We start from the raw sequence: 23,022 nt of genomic DNA, 5'->3' as shown, positions 1-23,022 counted from the left end.
TGGGATGAGCCTGAAAGCCGATTTTCTCCCCTAGAGCCTCCAGATAAGAGCCCAGTCTGGCAACACCTTGATTTGGGCCTATGAGACCCTAAAGAGACATCCAAATGGTCCTGCCTGGACTTTTGACCTACAGAACTATGACATAATACATGGGTGTCGTTTTAAGCTTCTAAATTTGTGGCAATAGAAAAGGAATACACCTGATATTTCAAAGCCTTAAGAATTCTTATTCAGCCTACTTCTCCGATCCCACTCTCAAACATAAGCTCTGAGCGATTTTGGGGTTCACAGCTGGCCTCTACCACTTGCTGGCAAGTTATGTGGCATCTGTGTTTTCCCATCCCTTCATCTATATATTTAGGATAATTCTAGAACCTTCCTCATGAGACTGTTTGGAGGATTAAAATGAGATAATGCAGCAAAGCCCTCAGTATAGTATCCAGCATAAAATAAATACTGGACAAATTATTTTCTTTGTAGTATTATATTCTCTGCAGAAGTTCCCGTTAAGTCAAATGGGTTTATTTATTAACTCAGGAAAATGCACTCTTGTGCTTGGCTCACTTCATGGCCACTGCCAGGCATGCCTTCTGCCTGCTACTGTGCCTCTCAAATGCCCATCTGTATTAGTCCATTTTCACATTGCTATAAAGATACTACCTGAGACTGGGTAATTTATAAAGAGGTTTAGGCCGGGTGCAGTGGCTCGCGCTTGTAATTCCCCAGCACTTTGGGAGGCCAAGGCGGGCAGATCACCTGAGGTCAGGAGTTTGAGACCGGCCTGGCCATTATGGTGAAACCCCCTCTCTACTGAAAATTAAAAAATTAGCCAGGCATGGCGGCGCATGCCTGCAATTCCAGCTACTTGGGAGGATGAGGCAGGAGACTCGTTTGAACCCAGGAGGCAGAGATTGCGGTGAGCCAAGATCGTGCCATTGCACTCCAGCCCAGGTGACAGAGTAAGACTCCATCTCAAAAAAAAAAAAAAAAAACCGAAAGGTTTAATTGACTCAGCTCCGCATGCGTGAGGAGGCCTCAGGAAACTTAAAATCAATGGTGGAAAGTGAAGGGGAAGCAAGGCATGTCTTACATGGCGGCAGAAGTAGGGGAGGGGAACTGCCAAACACTTTTAAACCATCAGATCATGTGAGAACTCACTGTCATGAGAACAGCATGGGGGGAATCGCCCCCATGATTCAATCACCTCCCACCAGGTCCCTTCTTCAACACATAGGGATTACAATTCAAGATGAGATATGGGTGGGGACACAGAGCCAAACCATATCACTATCCTTTCAGGCCTTGCTGAGATTCCTCCCTGCTTCGTGAAACCTTCCCTGGCCTCTCCAGCTCATGGTGGTCTAGCCCTTATACTAACTTTTACAGTACTAGAGAATGACGTAAATACTGAGACCGTCACATACCTAATCATGTAAAATTATGCTTTTTATTACAAAATAAATGCCTGTTTGTTAGAGATAATTGGGAAAATCCATAAAAGTTCAAGGCAGGAAATGAGTTGATATTTCTAACATTGTTAATATTTTGGTGTATTTACTTCCAGTCTTCTTGGTTTTGTTATTTGTATAAATGTAAATATGTATGTAAACAGTTGCCTTTCTGAGCATAAACCTTTCTGCCCAAGGCATTCATCTGTCTGAGATTAGGATTTGTTCACAGAAAGAATTCAAAGAGAAAGAACAACATGATATTCAGCTGTAGTCATGCAAAATAGGATTATGCAGGAAACCAAGGCATTAAGAGTTGTTTTAGCTGAGGTTCATGTACTAGTTTCTTATTGCCACTGAAATGAATTACTATAAACATAGTGGCTTAAAACAACACAAATTTATCCTTTTATGGTTCTGGAGGTCAGAAGTCTAAAATGAGCCTTATGGGGCTCAAGGTATTTTTAAGATTTCCTTCAGGAGACCCCAGGAGAAATCATTCCTTTCTTCCAACTTCTAGAAGCTGCCCACATTCCTTGGCTCACGGGTGCACCACTCCAATCTCTGCCTCCATCATCACATCGTCTTCTAGCTTTGACCTTCTGTTTCCCTCTCACAGAGACTTGTGATTACATTGCTCGTAATTACAACCACCGCCCCACCCCCATGTCAAGATCATCATGGTTCCTCACTGCTTAGTGTCACAGAACCAAATTAACTCTGCAAACAGGAAAATTAAGCAGCAATCCAGTAGAGGGGAGAGGAGCTCCTTAAGGGCTGCTGTGAGCAGCCATGGTGTTTGGAGGGCTCCCAAGGACAGGAAGCTGCTAGGAAAGCCATTCTCAGAATTATTATAGAAATAGCTACCATTTGTTGAGTATCTATGTGCCAGGAGCTGTACTAGGCTGTCTTTTAAAATAGTTGATAGGAAAAACAACATTGAAATAGCCATAGAATCTGAGATAAAAATTGCCCACACTCCAGTCACCTAATTAAATCAATATTTTAATTTTTACACACACATAGATTTTTCATATTCATTATATCATAGATATAACTTAGAATGTTAATTTCCACATTTCCACTTTAATTTTTACCATAAATAATATTTTCATTTGCCAAAAATCACAGTTTATCTCTCCCTTTCCAGTGTTTCTCTACTGCCACACTACAACCAGTATTAACAGCCTGAGAACATCTCTCTACATATTTATGTTCACTGAAAACAGTAATAACAGTACACAAAAGGTCTTAATGCTTGTTATAATACAGACCTGTTTTCATATATTACCTACTATAGCTCACTTAATCCTCCAAACAACCTTATGAGAGAAGTACTATTGTTATCTGCCATTCACACATGAAGAAACTGGGGCCCAACATACACGGAGTATTCAAAAATGTAAACAAATCTGTAGACACCATAAAGGAAGGTTTTTTTGGTCATTTAAGAAATATAGAGAAAGCCAGGCATGGTGGTACACGCCTATAGTCTCTGCTACTCAGGACACTGAGGCAGGAGGATCTCTTGAGCCCAGAAGTTCAAGGCTGCAGTGCACTATAATCACACCTATGAATAGCCACCACACTCCAGCCTGAGCAACATAGTGAGATCCTGTTTCTAAAAATAGAGAGAGAGAGAAAGAGGAACACATTACATAGTTCACAGTGGTAGCTTTTGAAGTACAGTATATCTTGCCATCTCTCCAGAGCAACAGATCCAGCTCCAGTTCATTTTTAAGGAGCAATAAAAAATGCCCCATTGTATGAATGTACCATCATTTATTGCACCTATTGATAAGCATTTATGTTACTTCCTTTTTTTGCCACTACAAATGATGTTACAATAAATATCACAGAATATAAATTCTTAGGTCCTAGAGCTCTTATTTTGATAAGGTAGTGTCTACAGACTTTAGTGCTGACTTCGGAAACTTCCATATGAAATGAGAAACACAGCCATAAGTTGAGCCAAAGCGTAAGACTTCCTTGAAATATGTGGGCTCCACCTAGGTCAGGCAGAGAAGATACACCATTTATATGGCCAAAGGAATGGTAGCCAAAGAAGACACACAGCTAGGGAGGCCTGAGCTGGCACAGGAGGAGGCCAGACAGTGCCCAGCCTCTGTACATAGCCCAATCAATTACACAATTCCCTTGGACATCTCTGGAGCAGACAGAGCTATAGCACACACACTGCCCCAGTAAAAAGGCATCCACCTTCTAGTCTCCACATGCTCATTCCAAAGGAAGAATGGAGAAACAATATATAAAACCACTCTTATTACCTTTCTGCTTCCCCTAGGAACTCTTGTTGTGCACAGGGTGTGGGGATGGGGGGTGGGGAGGGAGGCATTAGACTGTGGCTCAGAACCTACTTTTATTTTTAAATTAAATTCCATTTTTTTTGAGATGGAGTCTGGCTCTGTTGCCCAAGATGGAGTGCAGTGACGCAGTCTCAGCTCACTGCAACCTCCGCCTCTTGGGTTCAAGCGATTTTCCTGCCTTAGCCTCCTGAGTAGCTGGGATTACAGGCATGCACCACAACACCTGGCTAATTTTTGTATTTTTAGTAGAGACAGGGTATCACCATGTTGACCAAGCTGGTCTCAAACTCCTGACCTCAGGTGATCTGCCCACCTTGGCCTCCCAAAGTGCTGGGATTACAGGTGTGAGCCACCACACCTGGCCAAAAGCCTACTTTTAGATAGTTGAATCACTGGTTAATGATAACATCATGGTGGGAAAAAAAAATGGAAGAAAATATAAGAGATAAATGAGAAGGAGAGAGGTGACTGGTAGAGATTAGGGAGAAAGAATAGATATTCTTGACGTGCTAGTGGAAGAGAAAAACATCTAAATAAATGTTTGTAATAGCTTGATATATTTAAAAACAGATACACATCATGTAGGAAAGCATCTTCAAGGAACAAAAATGAACAAAAAACTGACCACCGTCAGTCTAAGGGTTCATTTTTCTTGCATGACAAGAAGTCTAGAGGTGGCTACTGCCGGTTCAGCAGCTCAACAATGTCAAGTCCAGGGTCTCTGTGGGGTTGCTGCATCAAAGGGAAGATGCATTAGTAATTCTGCTAGATATTCCCAAATTCCCCTGCACATGCCATGGGATTGTGCCATTTTGCATTATCTGAAATACAGCTTATAAACTAAGGATCAATATTCCCAATGGATAAAGAGCTTCTAAAAATTGAGAAAAAAATCAGCAACGACCCTACAGAAAAATGAGAATTTATGAACTGTTTGCAGAAGGGAAATGCAAATGATCATTAAACGTATGGCAAGAAACTCAGCTTCCTCGGGATAGGAAAAAGGCAAGTTAAAAGTACACAGAAATATCACTTCTCCCCTATTAGACTGGCAAAAATCCAAAGTCTGACTACCTATTCTTGATAAGGCTGTTGGAAAAGAGATTCTCTCATAAGTTGCTGGCAGAAATGCAAAAGAAAAACCATTATGGAGGGAAATTGGGACTGTCTAGCAAAATTACAAATTCATCTAACCTTTGACATGGCAATACCACTTCTAGGAATCTATCTCAAAAATAAGCTGGCAAAAATATGAAATGACATATATGCAAGGATATCCATTGCCAATAATTATAGTAAAAGAACAGAAACAGTCCAAACGTCTATCAGTAGAGGACTGGTTAGATCCATTATGGTGCATCGGTACAATAGAATATTAAACAGCTATAAAAATGAATAGGAAGGATTTCTATATATACTTATATTTCCAGGTATATTGTTAACTAAGAAAGGCAAGGGACAGGAAAGTGTTTCTGGTATGCTCTCTTTTTTGAAGAAAGGGGAGTAATGAATAAAAATATATATTTGCTTATATTACCAAAAGATAGTAATAGCAGGATAAACCAAGAACAGTTAAGATGGAGACCTATAAGAAAGGGAAAGAAGACCCTGGAGAGACAGAGATGGACCCTAGACTTAACTGTACTGTAGTTTGTTGTATATTTTAATTTTGGAACTGTCAGTGTTTCAAACAAAATCACAAATGTAAATAAAGATGAAAAGGAGGGAGGGTGTCATAGCTCACATCTGTAATCCCAGCACTTTGGGAGGTCGAGGTGGGAGGATCATTTGAGGCCAGGAGTTTGAGACCAGGCTAGGCAACATAGGGAGACCCCCATCTCTACAAAAATAAAATAAAATAAAATAAAACAAAGAAGCTAGGCATGGTAACACATGCCTGTAGTCCCAGCTACTCAGGAGGCTGAAGTGGGGGTATCACTTGAGCCCAGGAGGTCAAGGCTACAGTGAGCCATGACTACACCGTTGCACTTAGCCTGGGCAAAAAAGCGAGACCCTGTCTCAAAAAATAAAAAAGAAATAAAAGACAAAAAAGAAATTAATACAAGTTGGAAAAATGGAAACAAGTGATAATGATTATGTATTAGGTTGGTGATTTGACCACATAAAGAAGAATTACTGCAAATGACTCTAAAAACAATAGTATTTTGACAGTATATCCTTAATGGGATGTATATCCTAAGGACTAGAAAGAACCATGAAGAAATATTAAACTGCATTCAATGCTCTATAAATCAAGATAGACTAGATCATGTTATGTTATAGTAACAAATAAATCCAAATCAAAGTGCCTTCAACAACAAAGGTTCTTTTCTCCCAGGCTACATACATGTTTATTGTATGTAGCTACAGCTCTGGTCCATGTTGTCTTCCCTCCGTGACTCAGGCTGAGGGAAGAGCACCTGTCTGGAATATCGTGATAGTCATTGAAGCAGAGAAAAAAGGTAATGAGGCTCTTAGACTTTCTTCCTGTAAATGACCAATGTTACTCTTATTCCACTCTCATTTTATCGGCCAAAGAAAGACACACAGCCTGAGTCCAACAGGACAGAGATGTACAATCCCCTACAGGGATTGGCACCAAACATGAGTGAGCAAGGATAGTCTCATACAGAGCGGAAACTATTGGTATTGTCATTATGAAACCATCCAATGCGTATTTCAGGATCAGGAAATATGTGCTTTTATTATGAACCACGATTTTTTAGCCCAAAAGACGAGAGACAAGTAAAAACTCAAACAAGTTAAGACTCTGTAATCTAAGGTTTTAACTGGAAATATTGATATGAACTCATAATTTATCTTTCCCCCAGAGAGAACTATTTGCCTTTTGCCAGGGTAACTTTGAACAGGGGGAAAGTCCATGAATCCACCCCTTGTTTATTTCTCTGGTTCTCAATAACTCTGGCTAGAATGCATAGTTGGGATGAATATAATTAACAGATAACAGATCCCTCACGCTGGCTCCCTGGCTTACAAGTTAAAAGTCATTTTGATAGGAGGGGCCATATGGAAACTATCCTTTGTCCTGGCCAAGATAGTAACTCAGAAGCAATACTTCATTTTAAGAGGAATTACAGAGATTACTGCTACTTTTGAGGACTTAAAGGGTGCAGGGATAGTGGCTCCCATCACACTTCTATTCAATGCACATTTTTAGCCTTTGCAAAAACCGGACACATCATGGAGGATGGTGGTAGGTTACTGTCAACTTCACCAGGAGGTAGCCCCAGTTGCAGCACAGCTGCTCTGCCACTGGTGGTACCTCTGACATTTGATACATGGCTGTTGATAATGGTGAATTATTGCTTTTCCTTATTCTCTAATAACAGGGAGGTCAAAAGCAGCTCTCCTTTGTATGGCAAGGAAAGCAATAGACCTCTCCATTATCCTTCTGTTGAGAGATGCATTGGTGCAAAAGGGGTAGATGCCATGGGAGTCTGGGTCACCTGTTCGTGTCATTTGCTTGTGCCTTCTGTATTTGGTCAGGCCACATCTTGACTGTGTGTGTGTATGTGTATGTATATATATATATATATATATATATATTTTTTTTTTTTTTTTTTTTTTTTTTTCTCTTTAGACGGAGTCTCACTCTGTCACCAGGCTGGAGTGCAGTGGAGCAATCTTGGTTCACTGCAACCTCCGCCTCCCAGGTTCAAGCGATTCTCCTGCCTCAGCCTCCCAAGTTAGCTGGGACTACAGGTGCGTGCCACCACGCCCAGCTAAAATTTTTTTTTTTTTTTTTTTTTTTTAGTACAGATGGGGTTTCACCACGTTGGCCAGGATGGTCTCCATCTCCTGACCTGTGATCCACTTGCCTCAGTCTCCCAAAGTGCTGGGATTACAAGCGTGAGCCACCATACCCAGCCCTGACTGTATCATTTTTATTTTGCAATGGATTACTGTTCTATCCACCCAAACTTATGACTCATTGGATTCATAGTACTCAGATCACAGTGAACATCTGTGGTGCCATGTAGTCATTTGGTATCCCATGGTCAGGCATTTAGTCTCTGGCAGGGCTTGAGAGCACACCCGACTCAATGCATGGCCTTGCTGAAGAACCCTAGAGGTCCGCTACACCTCTCTTGCTGAAGTTTATTAAAACTCCTGCAGCATTATCATCTGCATGGACACCTCTAGTACTATTGGATCTGCTGGGTCATACCTCCTAAGTGGCAGGGAAACTTGTACTGCTGCTTGGACATTCTGGGGAGTCCTTTTTACCCTGAGCCCCACTGTCCCACTTGAAATTGATATCCCTCTGAACCACTCAATAGGACTTGGTTATATTCATGATCTACTGGCATTAATACAAAGTTGACCCTAGCCGGAAATGGACTGTGCCATATTACAGCCTCACACAGAAGCAGCCCTAGAAATAGCGGTAGAGGGAAATCCACTTTGTGGGCAGAGCTGCTAGCAGTACGCTTCTTACTGTGTGGAAGTGTGGACTCCGTGGCAGTAGGGAATGGCTCTGCTTGTTGGTCAGGGGTCTGGAAGGAAAAAGGCAACAGTCCATGTACCACCTCCAGTGTCCCAACCCTGCAAGATGTCCCTGAGCTGACCTTTTAGCTGAGACTTCCCCAAGTCATTCTGCCATATTTTTCTCTTGCAAGTTGTCTCTGGGTGATGAGGTGCATGGAAGACGACTTTATCTTGTGGCTTTGAGCCCAATGTGTCATACCTTTTTTTTTTTTCCTACAGTGCTTCTGCCAGCACCACCATCTGAGGGTGGACAGAATGCCCCATCTGTTGACACGATACCCTACATTAGATTGTCACAGACCAAAGAGCACATTTTGCTACCAGCCAGGAGTGACACAGTGGGATCAAAACCACAGGATATAATAGTCTGCCGTGTACCTCATCACCCAGAGACAGCCGGCTTTATAGAAAAAGGTGTGATGGGCTGATACAGTCTCAGCCGAAGGGCCAGCTTGGGACAAATGCAGGGTCACCGCACTGGATGTGACACCCATGCTGAACTGGAACCGATATACGGTGCTGATATGCATGGGTTCAGAAACCAAGTGCTGAAAGTACAGTTGTCCTCCTCACTAACACTCCCAGTGAAGACATGCAGAATTTTAGCTTCTTATTCCCGCCAGCCTAGATTCTGTTGGATTAGAGGTCTTGGTACTTAAGTAGGAACACTTTCACCTAGGTACCTAGCAAGGATTCCACTTAATTGGAAGTTGCAGAACAAAATGAGCAGTGTAGGAGTGAGATGATGAATATAGATTTTGGCCATTGGACCAGCAGCAGCAGTGGGGACTGTGGCTTTGTTTGCTAAACATTTTTAGATCTCTTGAGGAGATTGCAACTGGCCATCATCTGGAAGAACTAGGCTTGTACCTCCCCTCTAAAGAAAGACGTATGGGTGATTTTTCCCACATGAGATCTGAATACTGCAAAAGGATCTGAGGATGTCTAAAAGCCTAAGAGGCAGTAGGGGTGGATGTACCCATTCATGTAGTCCTCCAGGTCCACTTGGTCACCCTGTACCAATGGGCCTTGGTCATGTGCCTTGCTTCCTGGTCAGTGCAACCCTAAGCATCACTCGCACTGTTGTCTTGGTTATAAAGCTGTTCCCAGAGCCACTGCCACCAGCATACACTGAGGCGTCCCCGCACACAACAGTGAGTGCCAAGAGAGCCACCTTGACAACACGCTGGCTGCACAGGCCACATGGAGATGCTGGCTTCCCCTGTAGCCACGATAGGAGCAAAGAAATACAACTCAGGGATGCAGAGGAGACAACAGCACATGGGATGCCACATGGCAGACTATGCTGAGATGCAGTCTTTCCATGCCTCCTGTGTCAAGAGGCTGTGAGCATCCGAGCAATTGGCTGCTTATTAAGAAGCTGTGGCTACCCGGGAACATCTCCCTTTGTACTTCATCCTCCCCTCTGCCTCACTTCCCATTTCTTTTAAACCTCCCTGCTTCCCTGGGATTGCACTCTTCCCAGTAAACTGGCACTTACACTTTTGCCTCAACCTGTTTTCTAGTGAGCTGGGACCAAGGCACAGGGCTGATGACTGCTCTGGAGAAAGAACTGCACAAAATGAGCTTGGGCCATCTTATTGCACCTGATAGCAAGGAAATGATGAAATATTAATGGTGTCAAGTCAAAAGGACACAAAAGCTAATCTGAAGGGGCTCCCACTGGCCCAAGATGTCACAATTTGGCATCAAAGGAAATACTGACTGCAATAGATTTAAACACCTTAAATATATGTTTAAATTACGAGTTCTTAATAATACTAAGAAAAAAATCATTGGCAGCTAGTTCACTGACTTAGTATTCTGAAAGATGATAAGGAAAAAGACATGTATATGTATTATGTCTTTTCTGTAATAATTATTTCAGGGTTACAAATAGTTGATAAGAGAAAATTCTTCTCTGTAGAAAAATTCTACCTAATAAATGCAGAAGGAATGATAGACTTGGAAAATCAGCATTTTGCAAACCTGAATGAGATAATGGACCAGGCAATGATCATCAATAAAAACTAACACCATTAGATAAAAGTTTAATGGAGAACTTGATAATGGCAAGAGGAAGCTAACATCTCTGAACCCACAGATCATTCTCAACATTACAGAAAGTGGGAGAAGCAGAGAGTCTGTTTCTGCAAAGTGATGCAAGAGAAGACACCGCCCATGAATCTAATCAAGCCAAAATCTAACTATCAGTTTGCAGGAAATTCAGGAGACAGAGGAACAAGTTCAACAACAACTCAGTGATGCCAACAGCCAAATCCAGAATGTGAGAAATTCTTCAGAGGGACAAATGCCTCCGTTTTGTCAACACATGAATGTGATGCATGAACTTTGTTTAGCTCCTGATTATAACAGACCAACTGTTAAAAGATATTTTTGAAGCAATGGGGACATTTGAGAATAGACTAGTATGAGACATTTGTAGGGAATTTCTGTTAATTTTATTGGGTATTGGCGTTATTGTCATTTTTAACAGTTCTTATTTATTATAGATGCATACTAAACTATTTTTGGTTGAAACAATATGGTTTCTGGGATTTGCCTTAAAATACTCCAGAAAAAAAATCAGAGAGCGATGAAACAAGAATGGAAAAGTATTGGTAATTGTTGGAGTTGGGTGATGGGTACCCTTCTCCCTACTTTCTTGTGTATGCCCTGGTTCTTCCACTTTTGCCCCCAGGTCCATTCTCTGCCCTTCTGTGTCTTGCTCTGAGGCCTGGGAAGCCACCTTTATTGATGGAAACACCCAGACAACTTTGTTGGCTGGTTTCTGGTGAGTTGAGCTAATAGTGGTCACCAGAAGTAGATCAGGAGTGGGAGAAGGAACAGTCAGGGAATTTATCCTCCATGTGCCCTCTCTGCCTTCCTGTGGTCTGATAGTAGCTTTGTTCCACTATAGCAGTTATACTAGTTTGCTGGGGCTGCCATAACAAAGTAGCACAGTGTGGCTTAAACAACATAAATTTATTTCTCACAATTCTGGAGACTAGAAATCCAAGATACAGGCGTGAGCAGGGTTGATATCTTCTAAGGCCTCTCTCATTGATTTGCACATGCCATCTTCTCTCTGCACCTTCACATGGTCCTCCCTTTGTGCATGTCTGTTCCCTAATCTCTTCTTATTAGGACACTAGTGGTTCATGCCTATAATCCCAGTACTTTGAGAGGCTGAGGCAGGCGGATTGCTTGAGCCCAGGAGTTCAAGACATCCCTGGGCAACATGGTGAAACCCAATTCTACCAAAAAATAAATAAACAAAATTAGCCAGGCATGGTGGCACACACCTGTAGTCCCAGCTACCCAGGAGGCTGAGGTGGGAGGATTTTTCCTTTTCTTTTTTTTTTTTTTGAGATGGAGTCTCATTCTGTCACCCAGGCTGGAGTGCAGTGGCACAATCTCTGCTCACTGCAAGCTCCGCCTCCTGGGTTCGCGCCATTCTCCTGCCTCAGCCTCCCAAGTAGCTGGGACTACAGGCGCCCGCCACTGCACCCGGCTAATTTTTTGTATTTTTATAGAGACGGGGTTTCACCGTGGTCTCGATCTCCTGACCTCGTGATCCGCCCACCTCAGCCTCCCAAAGTGCTGGAATTACAGGCGTGAGCCACCGCGCCCGGCCAATGGGAGGATTTCTTGAGCCTGGGAGGTCATGGCTGCAGTGAGCTGAGATCACGCCACTGTACTCCAGCCTGGGCAACAGACCAAGACCTTGTCTCAAAAAAACAAAAACAAGAAAAATAAAAAAGCCAGACACCAGTAATATTTGATTCAGGCTCACCTTAATGGTTTCATTGTAATTTAATTACTTCTTTAAAGACCCAATCTTCAATTACAGTCACATTCTGAGGTACTGGCATTAGGACTTCAATGTATGGATTTTGGGGGTTACACTGGCCATAACAGCAGTGATCAGCAAACTTGTTCTGGCAAAGCATAAGACAGCAAATATTTTCGGCTTTGTGGGTAACACAGTCTGTCAGCAGTGCTCAGATCTGCTGTTGTAGCACAAAGCAGCTATAGGTAATATGGAAATGAATGGACATAGCTGTCTTCCAGTAAAACTTGATCTATAAAACAGGGGGCAGACCCCTGGGCCGTAGTTCACCGGCCCCTGCTTCTGGTGGTCAGCCCCTTTTCCATGTGTTCATTTCTCCCCGGTCTCTGCACCTTCCGCAGAGGTGGTCACAGCTTCCCACTCTTGCTAATCCTTGGATGTCACACTTTCCCTTTTCGGTTCCGTTAACCCTGATGACGCCTTCTTTGGTCCCTTCATTCAGTTCTCCTTGGGTAAATGCCTTTTGAGTGTTTCCTCTCTTTCTGGTTTGGACGCTGTCTGATATTTTATATTCGAAATTCTAAGCTTGAAATTGCCCATAAAAGAATCATAATGAGGCCAGGCACGGTGGCTGATACCTGTAATCCCGGCACTTTGGGAGGCCGAGACGGGCAGATCACTTGAAGCCAGGAGTTCGAGACCAGCCTGGCCAACATGGCAAAACCCCATCACTACTAAAAATACAAAAAATTAGCAAGACGTGGTGGCCATGCCTGTAATCCCAGCTACTCAGGAGGCTGAGGCATGAGAATTGCTTGAACCCAGGAGACAGAGGTTGCAGTGAGCCAAGATCGTACCACTGTACTCCAGCCTGGGCAACAGAGTGAGACCTCGTCTGTCTCAAATAATAATAATAATAATAATAATGAAAGAAAGGGACTGATTTAGAAGGTAAACTTGATATGAGCTGCCTCTTGTCCTTGGAGAGTGCCCCAGCCAGGGAGGGGCTAAGATGGAGAAGACAACAGGTGCTCACAGGTGAGAACCAAGAGGGAGCTTGGGTAGGGAACGTGTCCAGGACCTGATCTAGCCAAGAGAGGGACCAGATCACATGGGACGCAAGTCACAGGCTTCAGTGGCCCCCACCTGGGGGCCAGCTTGGACCACTCCACCTCAGCAGGCCCAGGGCAAGGAGCAGCCCAGACCAGTGACTCTACAGCTAGCCAGCAAGGATCCAAAGGCCACCACCTTCCTCTGCCACCACACATGCAGGCCACAGTCCTTCTCCACACACCCGGGCACCATCTCATCGAGGGGCAGGAGGGACTGGGATTTTTTTTTGTTTGTTTTACTTAAAGAGGCTAACCATAACTTCTAAAAACCTGCATCGAATTAGGTTTACAGTATTGGACTAAAAAGTGTTTTATCCAGCAGCCGAGTCCTGTGCGGAAAATCAAAGTAATTATAAACAAATAAAGGAATGACGTTTTCTCTGTACCCCCAAGAGAAGTGTGGGGAATTCTGAGAGTGCCTACACCTGTGTTAGCCTGGCAGCCCCACACTAGCTAGAAAAAGGAAGCCGAGCTTCAGGGGCTAAAACAGGCTCTCAGGGATTTTAGATGCAAACGTGTTCTCAGGTAAAGTCCTGGGAACCACAAAAGCTAAGGCAAGCTTCATCAAAAGATAAAGAGATGTTTCTGCCACCCACCCAAACTCAGAGTCAGTTCTCAGTTCTCACCCAGAACACTCACAGCCAGAGGGTCTGGGAACCTTGCTCAATCCCATTTCACTCCTTCTCTGCTGGCTGCTGGAGTCCCCAGGAAATGAAGCCAGGAGGCTGCCAGCCGGCCTCAGCACTCCTCCTTCCTCTTTCTTCGCTCTCCTCCTGTGCTGCTCAGGAAATTGCATACATATCCCCTGCCTTTGGTGCTGGCCAGCAGCGCAGATGTCTGCCCCATTCACCTGCCACCTGAGGCCACCGGGTAGGAAACGAGGAGGGCGAGCTCATGGGAAGGGAAAGCAAACTCAAGGTGACAGCAGAGCCACAGGGCACAGGGATGGGGAGAACCCATTTATTTAGATGAGATTGTGGGCCCCTGCCTTACTTATTTAGGGATCCCAATCCTAGATATGCTAATAAATCGGTATCAAAAAGGCCTTCATTCATCCAGAACAATCTGGAGGGGAAAGTACTCTGCTGGCTGGATAGTAAGAAGGATGCAGAAGAAACTGTTAAAAAGTAACAGACATTGTTTCAATCATTCATTCAACCGGCCATTGTCAAGTGCCTGATTTGAGCGGGTGGGTGTTTTAGGCACTGGGGATAGGGTGATGAATAAGACGACAGTGTGGGAGGAAGGCAAGAAACTAATACACATGGCATGTGTGTATACACATGCACATGCAAGTACTGTACACCTATGTGCATGTCTACATACAAAATATATGTCTGTTATACACAGATATGTGTACATACAACACATATGTAGCACGAAGTAGGGATGAGTAATATGAAGAAAAGCGAAGCCAGGTTAGGGGGGAGAGAGGGTCAGGGAGGTCCCCTGAGGAGGCCTCTCCAAGGCAGGAGGGCCAGCACGTTTGGAAAAGGCCTTTCTGTTCTCCAAGGGCTCTCCTTAGGCCTTACCAGATCCTCTCCCTCAGGCCTCACATCAGTCCTCTTGTCAAATCAGGGAAACTCAGGACTAGAAAGATTAGTCAGGATTTGAATCTTTATCTCTGCGCTGCCCTTCCCCTCCCCACCCCCCAAGATGGAGTCTCCCTCTATTGCCCAGGCTGGAGTACAGTGGCACAGTCTCAGCTCACAGCAACCTCTGCCTCCTTGGTTCAAGTGATTCTCCCGCCTCAGCTTCCCGAGTAGCTGGGACTACAGGTGTGTGCCACCACGTCTGGCCAGTTTTTTTTTTTTTTCTTTGTATTTTTAGTAGAAACAGGGTTTCACCACATTGGCCAGGCTGGTCTCGAACTCCTAACCTCGTGATCCACCCGCCTCAGCCTCCCAAAGTGCTGGGATTACAGGCGTGAGCCACCACGCCCAGCCGCCCTGACTCTTAAATACTATGAAGGCTGAGCACCATGGCTCATGCCTCTAATCCCAACACTTTGGGAGGTGGAAGTGTGTGGATCATCTGAGGTCAGGAGTTCAAGACCAGCCTAGTCAACAGGGTAAAACCCCATCTCTCCTAAAAATACAAAAATTAGCTGGGCATGGTGGTGGGCGCATGTAATCCCAGCTACTCAGGAGGCTGAGGCAGGAGAATCGCTTGAACCCAGGAGGCAGAGGTTGCAGTGAGTCAAGATCATGCCACTTGCACTCCAGCCTGGGTGACAGAGCGAGACTTCATCTTAAAAACAAACCAACAGAAAAACTATGAAGCCCCAAGTCTTCCAGAAACTCCCATCTCATCAGAAAGGCCCCAATCAAGGAAGCAATGAAATGAGGGGGTTGTGGGTACAGCCAGGAGAGCAGATTCCCTGGGTTCCTGGGTCAGCTAGTGGGAGGCAGTAACAGTAGAGGCTGGAGTGTGAGGGCGGAGCAGCCAGGGTATTCATCCCCTTGCCCCCTCTGTCTCCTGCCTTGGTAGTGGCTCATTCTGCTGTAGCAGCAGTCAGGACGCTTTTTCTGTCAAGGGCCAGATGGTAAATATTTTAGGCTTTGCGGACCATATGGTCTCTGTTACCACTACTCCATCCTAACTATCCCACTCACTGGGGCTTTGGGGGAAATTATTTCACCCTCCCACCATGCCTCTACTTCCTCAGTTATAAAATGGGAATTGAAAGAATTCCTACTTCGGGGATTATGGAAAGTATTACATGAAATAACATCTGTAAAATGCTTGGCACAAAATAAGCATCAAGAGCTGCCACTGCTGTTGTACAACGGGACTTCTGCTTCGTCGGGTTCCACATCCACCAATCACAGATGGAAGATACACAAAGCACTAAATAACAACAATGCAACAAAAATAGTTCAAATAAAAAACAATATAGTATAACAACTATTTATGTAGCGTTTACATTGTATGAGGTATGATAAATAGAGATGATTGAAGGTATACGAAAGGATGTGCCTAGGTCATATGCAAATACTACACCATTTTATATAAGGGACTTGAGAATTCTTGGATTTTTTTTTTATCTGCAGGGAGGCCTAGAACCAATCCCCTGTGAATACTGAGGGACTGCTGTATTTACCTCTCCCCTTGCAAATCAGCAGGTGATTAAGGACTGGCGGGTCACCTGTTCTACCCTCACACCTGATCCCAGCTGTAAAGACCTCTCTCTCTCTCTGGCCTCTCTATCAGGAGAGGCCCAACTGCAGATTGACTGAGCTCAGACAGAAGCAGCCCCTTGGAGGTGAAGTCAGGCCCTTGCACAAACATTACCTTAATTTATCTTGCTGAATTTCTCACAGCAATTCTGTCCATTTGATAGAAAGGAAGACTGAGGGTATGGATGATAAGAACTGCTCAGTTTATGACACCGTCCTGTTCTGATGCACCATTTCCTCACGATGGGGAAGTGTTCAGCTGAAAAAGTAGCAGACCAAATGAATGGTCTAGAGGTGAGAGGAAAGGCATCCACTGCCTCTTTTTCCATTCCTTCCCCAGACAGCCTTCAAACTGTCCCCAAGGTGCCACAGGATCATGCTTCTCTCCCATGTTCCTTCCCAGCAGTGTCTATGCAGACCTCCCCCTGGCTCCATCAAAATCCATCAAGACCTACCCTCCCTGTGCTCCATACTCTCTGGGCCTCCTAATCTCACAAATACATTTGAATAGTAATAAAAGCTGATTTGACAGTGGGATGAACTCCCAGAGAGCATATACATTTTAGCAAAGTTTTAATTCCTTGAGGGATGACTAGTCATGGTGGTGTTGTCAGGTACCTTGGCAGACCCTTTGAAGATATTTTCATTTGGTTGGGAAAGGAGATATGGAAGCTTTGTTCCATTTGACAAATGAAAAAATTGAAGCTCAAAGCATGTATATCTAGTAATGCCCTCCTACTTAGATCATGCTGGGATATCTGCCATGGAAATCAGAAATATAAATGCTATCACATAGATCAAGAATTTAGCACAGTAAGTATTAGTTATCTGACCTTCTCCCTTTCCAATCCTCTAACCTCAGGCTGGAGGAGATATTTAGGTAAAACATTTAGGTAAAGTAAGGAAGGACAATGGAAGCCAGATATTAAGGAGGAAGAGTTCCAACTGGATATAGAGAAGGAGAAAGTAAAAAGGGGTTATTTACAGAGACACATTGCACATTCATCCAATCACAATTTAAAATTTGCCAAACCTAACCCATTTTCCATAAATCCATTTACTGACATCTAGAAACCCCACTGAGAAATCTATTTCTGATCTCCTTTTGAAGAGTTATTTAATTCCCAGGGAGCCTGGCCCAGTGGCAAGATATTTCCAAGAAAAGGGAGGAGAATCTAATTCTCTATTTGGTTTAATTTTGTTCTGGAACACTTATGAAGGCTCAAATCCAAGGGGAGAAAAAATACACTCCTACTTCAGGCTGCACAGCAAGGACATAAAGAGAAAGCAAAAAATTCCCTGTAAGGAGAGGTAGGCACAACCTCACTCGTATTTGCACTACTTTACAAACATAATTTGCCTGAATTTGGAGGGAAGCAGAACTTCTAAGACCAAGGGCAAGTGGAGAAAATGGAACAAAATGAATATTTCCATCTTGTAAAGGTTTCAGAGGGAGTGTACTTTAACAGTGGAGGATGGATGGATGGATGGATGGATGGATGGATGGATGGAAGGATATGTGGGTAGAAAGATTAGTGGGGTGGATGTATGGCTGTGTATGTTTATGGGTGGGTGGATGGATGGATGGATGGATGGATGGATGGACAGATATGTATATAGGTGTAGGTGGGGGGTGTATGGTTGGAAAGTGGGTAGATGGATAGATGGATGAATGGATAGATAGGTGCATGGATAGATTAGTGGGTAGATGTATGGTTATGTATGTGGATGGAAGGAGTGTGCATGGATGAATGAACAAATGGATGGATGTGTATATGGGTGGGTGAATGGATGGTTGGATGGGTGGGTAGGTGATGAATGGGAAGGTAGGAGAACCAGGTGGCTAGCTAAATCCTGCTTATGCTTGAATTTTGTTTGGCCTGCATGATGTTTTGAAAACATTTGAATTAGTTGCTTTCATTTAAAGCAGAGAAAATTTTACCTAAAACCTTGATTTCTGGCTTCTCTTGAAAAATCAAGGGAGCTGGCAAAACTGAGACCACATTTTTTCATGGCAACAATGAACTAGAGCTGAGTAATGACTGTCCCTTTAAACAGGACACACATGCTTCAGTCCCCCAGAGTCCCTGCGGATGCACATTGGCTCTAACACCTGTCAACTTAACTCTGTCACAGTATCTGCCTGCCCAGGAGGCATTCGTTCATGCAATAAAGGACCTAGTAAACATAGGCTCCATCCTAGTCCATTCAGGTTGCTATAACAAAATACCTTACACTAGGTAATTTATGAATAATAGAAATGTATTGCTCACAGTTCTGGAGGCTGGGAAGTCCATGAACCAGGCACTAGCAGATCTGGTGTCTGGTGAAGGCTCATAGATACTTCATAGATGATGCCTCTTGCTGCATCCTCACATGGTAGAAGGGACCTGGGAACTCCCTTCAACCTCTTTACCTAGGTGACTAATCTTATTCATGAAGGCTCTGTCTTCATGACTTAATCATCTCTTAAAGCCTCCATCTCTGAATACTATCACATTGGTAATTGAGCTTCAACATATAAATTCTGGGGGAACATATTCAGACCATAGCAGACCTTTCAGTAAGCAGACACATAGCAAGATGGAGGTTCCATGGATTACACAAGACCTCGATTCTTGCCCCTCCGTATACCTCCAGTATGGAGATCTAACCTTTTAGCGAAACACTTAAAGCCCTTCCAGATCCAAGTTCCCACATGCCTGCTAAACTCTACATTCTATGCCACTGCAAACTCAAATATCTAAACTGGCTTTCCTGTTAGGCAGGACATGAACCAGCAGTTCTTTGCCTTTGTTTGTGTTATTTCTTCTTCCAGAAATGGGCCCTCTCACCGCTTTTGATCTGTCTGGTTAACTCTTCATCTTTCAGCCTTAGCTCAAGTATCACCTTCTTGCTGAAGTCTTCTCTGACCACTCTCTCCAGACAGAATGAAATACTCCCTTCTCTCTGTCCCTACAACTTGGACAATTATATGAACACAGCCCCCTGTGACTGTCTCTTCCAAGAATCACAGCACCTTGCCTGATCCCCGGGGCTCAGTACTGTTCCTGGTTGGTTTTCAGACACGTTTGTTGTTGCATAAGTCATTAGCTGTGCTGTACCCATCTAGCCATTGAGATATCAAGGAAATGCTTTACTGCTATGGTCAGTCAGGTTCTGCACCGCACCACTGAAGGAAGCACCATAGACATAGATCAAAATAGGAATGGAGCCCCCCAAGCTTGTACAGTACACCAGCAGGATAGGTGGAGGACCTGCCCATGGCCCATCCTGGCCGTGGATGATGTGGTCCTTCCTCATAATCATATCCAGTTACAGTTGCCTTCTACTGAGTGTCACCCAGTCCAGAGGCCCTCACTGAGTGAAAGGGACATCTATTATTCTACAATTAATCTATTCAGTACAGAGCCTCGTCTCCTTCCTTATAATCTTTCTCTCCCTCTGTCTTTTGATGCTAGGCCTTAGTTCCTGACAGCCTCTATGAAGGTATCTGTAAGTTCTTTTCAACTCTGATTCCAGGGGTGGAACTTACCAAACTATTTTCCATGCTACATGTCCCTCCTGCCTTCCTTCTTACCTGCTCCTGAAGCTGAAAGCCATGCCCCTCCCGTCCTCGGCTCATTCCTTCTTTCTAGGAGTTGGACCAACAGTTGGTGAGCTGCACTAATCAGGTTGTCCAGGTTAAAGGACCTCCTCTTCACTACTCTTTGCAAAAGATCCTGTGTTTATTTTTTGTTTTGTTTGTTTTGTTTTCTCTGAAGCCTGTATTATTTGAAGTATTTCCTCATACGCTACCCCCAAGCTAGGTAAGACTATCCTGGCAGCCAATCTGTTATTGACCTAGAGTCCTCTGGGTCACCTGACCTTTCCTGGCTGTCTTCAGGTGAGGACAGTGATGGCTCTGCACTCGTTCATCTTCACCCCACCCCACCTCTGTTTCTTGAATTGTCATATGATCTACAGCCTAAGAATATGCCCAAGGGTGCCAGGGAAGTGGGCCTAACCTACCTTCCAAAGGTTCCCCATGCTGTCCTGAGCGAAGCCCTTGTGAATCAGAGGGGCAGGGGGCTTGGAGCTTAGAAAAGGATTAGACAATATGAGGAAGTCCAGTTTTCCAGTGGAGATAGGCTGCTTTGTAAGTGCTGATACTTACAAAATAAGTCTGCAACTCTCTGTGGAGTTTGCCATTTTTTCCAACATGGGGAGGATCTGTGTCTGTACTTCCTTTCCCATCGTACCTAGAACAGGGTGGATTACTAAATGTCGAAGGCTGATGCGTAGGTCTAATATGGCCATCACTGCTCTTAACCTCTCCCTCTGGTAGCGGTAACTACTGCAATGAGTTACTCCTCCATTTCATTTGATTCATGGGGGCTGCCTGCCTGGCCACTGGTCTTGACATGTGACCTAAGCCAGATAATCAAATAACCCATCCCCCTGGCCATAGTAACTTGCCAAGAGAAGGATGGCATGTGACCCACACTGACCAATTAGGGGTTTTCCCGGAATTTTATATATGAGCTCCAGGAAAGAGAAACTCTTTTCTTCCACTGGAATTTCCAACTAGAGTGATGTAAGCCTACAGCTTACATAGTTTGGGACCAGGCCTCCCTCCCACTCTTCCTCTTTTGCCTCTGGAATGTATGAAGTCATACATTGAGAGAAGCAGACTTGGAGGTAGGAAAACGATGGCAAAAAAGAACTGGGGAGAAAAGGAGAGAAAGAACAGTGGAGGGAAGAGAGAGGTCCTCTGGGATCCAGCACATTTTTTAATTTTTTGAGACAGGGTCTCTGCCACCCAGGCTGAAGTGCCATGGGGCAATCTCAGCTCATTGCAGCCTCAACCTCCAAGGCTCAAGTGATCCTCCTACCTCAGCCTCCTGAGTAGCTGGGACTACAGGTTTGTGCCACTGTCCTGGCTATTTTATCTTATTTTATTTTATTTATTTATTTTGACCTCTGAACTTTTTTTTCTTTTTGAGACAGAGTCTCGCTCTGTCACCCAGGCTGGAGTGCAATGGCATGAATTCGGCTCACTGCAACCTCTGCCTCCCAGGTTCAAGCAATTCTTCTGCCCCAGCCTCCCAAGTAGCTAGGATTACAGGCACCTGCCATCATGCCCAGTTAATTTTTGTATTTTCATAGAGATGGGGTTTCACCATGTTGGCCAGGCTGCTGACCTGAGGTGATCTGCCCGCCTCGGACTCCCAGAGTGCTGGGATTACACGTGTGAGCCATTGCACCCAGCCTGACCTCTGAACTTTTTATTGTCCTCCTGCTCCCCAAAGAGTACCCTGCTTCTCCTGGCTTAATGTCTCAGAACTTTGGTGTCATTGGTCTCAGACACCACTTTGCCATCCACTATCCAGTGGGGGGTGGTCTTCTGGATGGTTTGCATGGAGTTACTGATGTCCAGAGCATCACCAAGATTGAAGCCCTCGCTGCAGTAGGTGGAGATCTCAACCTCCAGCTTGACCTTGATGTTCAACAGGGCCTCGTACTCCTGGGCCTGGCACTGTCCCTCTGCCCGGGTCTGTGCCAGCTCTGACTTCAGGTGCAGCACGATCCCGTTGAGCTGCTCCATCTGCAGGGTGTAGCGGGCCTCCACCTCCCTCAGGCTGTTCTCCAATCTGGCCTTCAGATTTCTCATTGAGTCCAGGTCGATCTCCAAGGACTAGACCATACGTCTCAGCTCCGTGAGTGTCATCTCAGCAGCTCCAACCTCGGTGGACTGTGTGGTGACCACTGTGGTGCTCTCCTCAGTCTGCTGAGAGTACTACTTGTCTAGCTCCTGTAGGTTCTTCCGAGCCAGCTCATCAAATTGGGCCAAAATGTCTGCCATGATCTTGGCAAGGTCCTGAGATTTGGGGGCTTCTACCTCCACAGTCAACCCAGAGCTGGCAATCTGGGCCTGCAGGCCTTTTACTTCCTCTTCATGGTTCTTCTTCATGAAAAGCAGCTCCTCCTTGAGAGCCTCAATCTGTCTCCAACTGCAGCCGAGTGACATTGGTGTCATCAATGACTTTGCGGAGTTTATGGATGTCACTCTCCACAGACTGGTGCATGGTCAGCTCTGTCTCATAGCTGACTCTAAAGTCATCAGCAGCAAGACGGGCATTGTCGATCTGCAGAACGATGTGGGCATTGTCCACGGTATTTGCGAAGATCTGAGCCCTTAGGTCCTCGATGATCTTGAAGTAATGGCTCCAGTCTCCGACCTGGAGTCCCTTCTTCTCCAGGTGCTCCTGGATTTTGCTCTCCAGTTTCCATTCTCAGTCTCCAGGCTCCTCACTCTGTCCAGGTAGGAGGCCAGGCAGTTGTTCAGGCTTTGCATGGTCTCCTTCTTGTTCTGCATGCCTCCCATTCCTGCCAGACCCTCAACCATCCCCACAGCCAGGCCCCCGGACCCCATGCCACCCTGGAAGCTGGTGGAGTGGGACACAGAGATCTGGGAACCAGAGCCCCCAGCGCCTGCATAGAGCGCCTGCATAGACGCTGGCCGCCCTGCTGACTGGCCGGGTGCCATAGCTGGGCACCTGGACAGAGCCCAGGGCCTGGCAGTTGGTGGAGAAGGTGGAGCGAGTGGTGAAACTCATCCCATCTGGGGAGGAGAGTGAGAGGACAGGACTCAGACTTTGCCCTTATTTTTTG

The 23,022-nt window shown here is 44.8% G+C and overlaps 1 protein-coding gene and 1 pseudogene across 1 annotated transcript in view; one reads left to right on the top strand and one right to left on the bottom strand.

The window, feature by feature from the left end:
- TRIM44 (tripartite motif containing 44) overlaps window positions 1-23,022 on the top strand; it is a 216,446-nt gene that overhangs the window by 183,326 nt on the left and 10,098 nt on the right. The gene's annotated exons all lie outside the window — the stretch shown is intronic.
- On the bottom strand, window positions 21,680-22,861 carry LOC117080498 (annotated as a pseudogene).

This window comes from Trachypithecus francoisi, unplaced genomic scaffold (assembly GCF_009764315.1).
Source record: "Trachypithecus francoisi isolate TF-2019V2 unplaced genomic scaffold, Tfra_2.0 Lachesis_group8, whole genome shotgun sequence".
Lineage (NCBI taxonomy): Eukaryota > Metazoa > Chordata > Mammalia > Primates > Cercopithecidae > Trachypithecus > Trachypithecus francoisi.
This window is presented reverse-complemented; position numbering and strand designations above follow the sequence as displayed.